Source organism: Sinocyclocheilus grahami, unplaced genomic scaffold, assembly GCF_001515645.1.
Source record: "Sinocyclocheilus grahami isolate Dianchi unplaced genomic scaffold, SAMN03320097.WGS_v1.1 scaffold74.1, whole genome shotgun sequence".
Classification (NCBI taxonomy): domain Eukaryota; kingdom Metazoa; phylum Chordata; class Actinopteri; order Cypriniformes; family Cyprinidae; genus Sinocyclocheilus; species Sinocyclocheilus grahami.
In genome coordinates, this window is record NW_015505253.1 from 88,672 (window position 1) to 95,007 (window position 6,336).

Genomic DNA, 6,336 nt, shown 5'->3' on the forward strand with positions numbered 1-6,336 from the left:
TATATATATATATATATATATTAGTGCTGTTAAACGATTAATCGCAGTTTAATCGCATCCAAAATAAAAGTTTTTGTTTACATAGTATATGTGTGTGTACTGTGTATATTATGTGTATATAATTTATATCATATATAAATATATTTGATATATAAACGTAACATATTTTTCTTAAATATATGCATGCATTTACGTGTATTCATATATACATAATAAATATACACAACTTATTTGAACTGTGGAGACACAGTTCAGATAAGTTGGCATTGGAAGGAATTGCTGAAAAATGCATTTATACACTGTAAAAGATTACTGGAGTACATTTCTAAGATTATTGGAGTACATTTACAAGAAAATACAGTTTTTTATACTTCAAAATTGTTTGTAAAGCAGCAGACTTAAAGTCATATGCCCGTCATTCAATCACGTCGCTGTGTAGGAGAAACAAGTAAGATATTAAAGGCATCTTGTGAATTTTCTCTCCTGCCGTGCACTGTTCTCCTTTAAATGATTTAGATAAGTGACATAAACTACTATGTAGACTTCTCTGAAAACAAAAGGAAGGAAACCATGTAACCCACAACCAGATGCGGTAACAAAACAGAACGCCGTGTTCCAGAGGTTGTCATGACAGCAAGGCCTCCTAAGCCTTAAATTAGGTTAGACTACGATCACAAAAGTACTGAAACTTTTTTCATTTGATATGTTTTAGCCTTCTCAAAAGAGCTGTAATGAACATTACACGATCTCTGAAAGCCCTCCTCCTACACACTCCAACATTTCTTGAGAAAGAAATTCAATTTCGCAATTCTCAAATGATCAACATCCTCATCTGTCCCTCTGATTCAATAGTAGGGGTAAAGCATGGTTAACTGAATATGGAATTAATAGGTATAAATAGACCACTGCTTTGTCCTCCACAATAAACACCTACACATTATATAAATCACACTGTAAACCGTCTGTTTGGAAACAATAAACAACAGAAGCTTGCCAGAACTCAACAAAGAGGAGGCCCCATGTCACATTTTCAATTCTGACCCCCGCAATCCCAAGATTCCTTCCTCTCCTCTTTTTACAGAACGCTGCAATTTGTCACAATATTTTCTCTTCCTTTGCCTTGGACCATTATTATTTTTAGATTAAAATTGACAAGTCATTATAATATTCAGTTTCCTAAATATGGAACAGCTTAAAGCAACACGGACAATAAATATAACATTTTAAGAATACATTTTAAGAATAGCAAATTGATAATATTGATGATTACTGTTGGTTGGATAACATTGTTGATTACTTTCAGAATTTTTTTTTTCTCCAGCTGATGAATGATAAAAACATCCAACCAGACAACCAATCAGAATCCATCCTGCTTTAAAGAGCTTGAGCATTAAAGTGACAGACGACTTAACTGCATTACATGCTTATAACAATCACAATGTTATTGTCCATTGTGTGGACCCTAATATAGTTATAATATCTTTACAGTTACTGTTCTTGGTGTTAAAGGGATGGTTCACCCAAAAAATGAAATTTCATTCAACATTTACTTGCCTTCCACTTGTTCCAAACCTGTATGAGCTTCTTTTCTTTCTTTTCTTTCCAAACCAAACAGTTGACGGTAGCCACTGAGTTCCATAGTATTTTTTTTTCATACTATAGAAGTCAAAGACTACCATCAATTGTTTGGTTACATACATTCTTCAAAATATCTTCTTTTGTACTCAACAGCTGTAAGAAATTCATACAAGTCTATAAATCCTACGCTGTTTAGACTTAAAATGTTTGCATAGTGAATAATAAAATGGGTGAAAAAAATAGATTTTTTCACCTGTTTTATCATTCACCATGCAAAAAATTGTATGTCTCAAAAGCGTAGGATTTAAAAAAATGCAAAAAAAACAAATAAAATAAAAAAAAAAAACATGAAAGTTTAATACTTGGGGTTAGAAATAATAATAAAAAAAACTTAGCAAGCTATTTAGTTCTTTGAACTATGGTCTCCTCCTCATGTCTCCTCGTGTCCGTCCACTAAAAGTAGTTCAGACTGCATGGAAAAAAAAGTGTTATTTCCACAAAAGCTTTTTATTAACTGAAGTGGAGATCTAGATCTAGTCTGTTTTTTTCACTCTCTAGCACTACCTAGCATAATAAAGAGAACAGAGTTTTAACAAGGCTGCTTATGGAGCACCACTTAGCCTTGAGTGCAAGTCCTTGCATTTGACAGAAAAAGTGGCAATTAGGGACCAATGTAGCCATAATTTGTAGCTGGTCATCACAGGATGGGACAGACCCATTATTATGAAATGATAAAGAAATAACTAGCTATAAAACAACAGAAAACACAAACAAAATGATGTGTAGAGCATGCATATGAGTATGTCGGTCCAGTAAATCTATTCAAGTGCATTAACATTTAGACTGATTCAGTTCCAGACTTTGTGAACTCATTTTAAAATTCCTTTGAGTGAAAAGTCTTCTTTTTAAAGCTGTAGTTCATGCAGAAATAAGAATGATGTCAATAAATACTCAGGTTCATGTCATTTTATGTGAAATAATTTTTCAGATCAGGTTTATGCACTGGATCAATTGATTCATTCACAAGACTAACCTCAAACAATTGTTTTAAATAAATAATGACTTACATTTTTGTCTGTTCCTCAGACAAGGTTATCATATGACTTCAGAAAAATCATATGGACCGTTTTTATGATACTTTTATGATTCCTTTTGGAAAAAATGTGAGCTATTTTATATGGAAACTTGTTTCTGCCACAGGATAAAAATACAAACGGTATTGCGACTTTTTATCTTACAATTCGTACTGTTTCAAGGAATTCTGGGGAAAAAAGTTTGAAATGTGACAAACTCAGATTTGTGAGATAAAAATTCAGAATTAGAAGATATAAAAAATGCAAAAAAATAAAAAAACAAACATCCAGAACTGTGAGATAAAAAGTCGGGTTACACTTTATTTCGATAGTCCACTTTAGACATTCTACTAACTATAAGTAACTTTGTAACTACATGTCAACTAATTCTGATTAATTTGCAACTACATGTCTACTAACTCTCAGAGTAGACTGTTAGGGTTTAGGTTTAGTAGAATAAGTTGACAAAGAAAGTGTTAGAAGATATTAAGCAGACAGTCTGCTAATACTCTACTAACTGCTAGTTGACATGTAGTTGCAAAGTTACTTACTGTTAGTAGAATGTCTAAAGTGGACTATCGAAATAAAGTGTTACCAAAAGTCGCAACTACCTTTTTAATTTTTTTTCCTGTGGCAGAAATGGGCTGCCATAGCATTCACCTATACACTATATATTACATTAATTTTCATTTTTGGATGAACTATTATTTGCAGCTGCTTAAAAGCTCTGACAGAATTTCTGTGAATCAATATAATCAATAACTCACAGATAAGACTTTTTCATATTAATATAATAAATATAATTACAGAAAAACATTACAAATGGATACAATGCATGAATCAAACTGCTTTTGATGGGAGAAGTGCAAAAGAAAACACCTCTCCAGATGAATCTTTGATTACACCAATTTGGCTGAAACACATGCCTGGGTTATTATTGCATGTTTTAGAGGTAATTACTTGATTGAAATCTTCTGAGGTGTTCAGCGAGCGCCTGTGTAGAAACGTCTTTTTGGTTGTCAAGTATCCTAAAAAAAAAAGACGAGACATGGGAAATAAAGCTGTTGGAGAGTTAGCCTGCCATAGTCTGTCAGTTTAAATCACATTTTAATGGTACTTTCTGTTGTAAACTAATTAGTGGTTCTTGCATTTTTTTAGCCATAAAAATGAATGATACATCAAATTGCACCGCTTGTTGAGGAGAGGTATGCTATTACTTTACAAAGCGATTGGATATATGATTTCAACCTGGCACAACAACACAAAAGTCTCTCATATTTTCTTCAGAAAGATTCAAATCTTGTTCGGTGTGTCATGTAGTATATATATTATAAACTTCTCCATATCTGCCGCTATGTAATGAACATAAGGCTGTCTAAGAAAACAAAGATGAAACGCTGCCGTTGGAAATGTCACAGCTATTCACATATCCTGCACTGCATTGTGAGCAAAGCCACCTGGGTAATGTCTGAGAATAACCATATTTGCAGAACTTTATCATCTGTGATTATGGAGTAAATTGTGTTTGCTCACTGTATTGGCCAGCTCCACAATGCACTGATTGCTAATGCACTGCGTTTTGTGTCATTTTCAAACAGTAAATGAGCAGAAACCAGGAACCAAAACATACTGCAGCCACAGAGTAATGGGAGATAGACTGCAAGTCAAATTCAATCAAAATTCTTATTACATTAGTTCGTGTTGCTTTATTATTCATGTCATTTTAAAATCTGCCGTGTGAAAAGGCAATTTTGATAGAAAAGTTCAGCATGCAAATTCTATTATAAAATGTTGCTAGTTTGCATTGAAGTGCTTATGAGCAGACGATAAACAGTAAAAGGTTGTTTCCCAGCAACCCGCCACCAAACCGAGAGAGTTACGGGTCGGATGAGTTGCGACCAGCAGAATCGAGCTGGACGTGCAACTGAAACCATGCATTTGATGCTCAAAACCAATCTTTAAAGTGAGAATAAAGCAACATTCATTGTAGCCTAGACAGAACAGTTTATATCATCCAAAAAGCACCAGAGAAACACCATAAATTAGCCGGATTCCCCTGCTTCCCTGTCCCTGATGAATAACCTGGGATTGTGATTAATGACAAGTCATCTTTTATATACACATATAAAAAATAGATTAATCTGTCCTCTGCAGAGAAAAGTAATTTTTCACTTTTCAAAGTTAGAAAAAAAAATGTGCAGAGTCAAGCGTTCTGTGGGCCTTTAACAGCGTTTGACATAATCTATGTGTGCACAGCTGCAGCTACTGTAAACCTACTGGATGTAGTTTATTACAGTGCTCTACCCACCATTACCTGCGACAGATTTGTGCATGAAAGCTGGTTGACCGTCGCTGACCATGCAGAGAGAGCTAAATTTACACAAGGCATCGAAATAAACTGCTTATTGCAGGACACAGATCCTGATTTGAGGTAATGCATTAATGTAAATGAGGAAATTAGAAGACTGACACTGCAACAATATTACAGTAATATGAGGACATTTCAATGCAATCATTAACTAAAATTCAAGATTAAGCTACTGTAGTAGAGTTCGTATGAAATAAGTTAGTGTGACTCTGCATTGTGGACAATGAATATTTGGAAACAAATATGAGCGACGAATATTAAGCCTTCTAAAGACTGCACAATTTTAGCAATCCTAGAAGATCATTGCAGATCACACTTTGCAACATGGATCTAATAAACTTGGGTACGACATGCATGTAGACTGTACGCTATGACGCACGTTACTATAGAAGAATAAAATGTCACCAGCAAACAAATAAAAAGAGCATGACGAATCATACTTTGGCAGTTGGAGTTTTTATGTGTGTGGAAAAAAAAGTGGAAGCGGCAAATTAGGAAGGGATAAGAGCTTGAGGTATAAGCATCATGTCGCGTTGATTTCATGTCGCGTTTATAAATAAAATATTACTTTTTGGTTCCTAATGTTTTGCTAACATTATTAAAGACCAGATAACTCCAAACAAATGTTCTTTTAATGTTACTTGAAGAACGTTTGTTCATAACTTTGAGAGAACCTTGCCAAAATGTTCTAGAAACATTCCCCATATTACACTGTAAAAAATGTAACGTTGAAATTCCGCAATTAGTTATAACAAATTAAAATTTGATAACTTAAATATACAACTTAACTAAGGGTGTATTCATACCAGGGAAGTCTGCTAGTTCACTTGCTTTGGTCCGGACCAAATAAAATGTTGATTTTTTTGTTTTTTTTGGTGCGGTTTGCTTTCACACTGCCCTTTTTGCAAGTGAACCAGAAACTGTAAACAAAAAAAAACAAAAAAAAAAAACACGTCCTTAAGGTCATCCATTCAACCGTACCAGAGTTCGTTTGGAACTGGACCGAGACCATCTCTTCAGCTGGGTCTCAGTAAGGTTTTTTTGGTGCGCACCCGAGCGCGATTGCTGTATTCACACCTGCCCAAAAGATCCGCACCAAGGGGGAAACGAACTTGAGTTCAATTCAATCGAATCATACAAGACAGGTGTGAATACACTGTAAAAAGTAATGAGTTGAACTTACTAGGAAAACCTGTGGAAACTGATTGCCTCAAATTTATCAAGCAAATTAGTTTATCATTTGCGTTAATAAAACTTACTGTAACTTTGTATAGGTAACTTGTGTATATGTATAGGTTACCAGAAAACTTGTGTTGC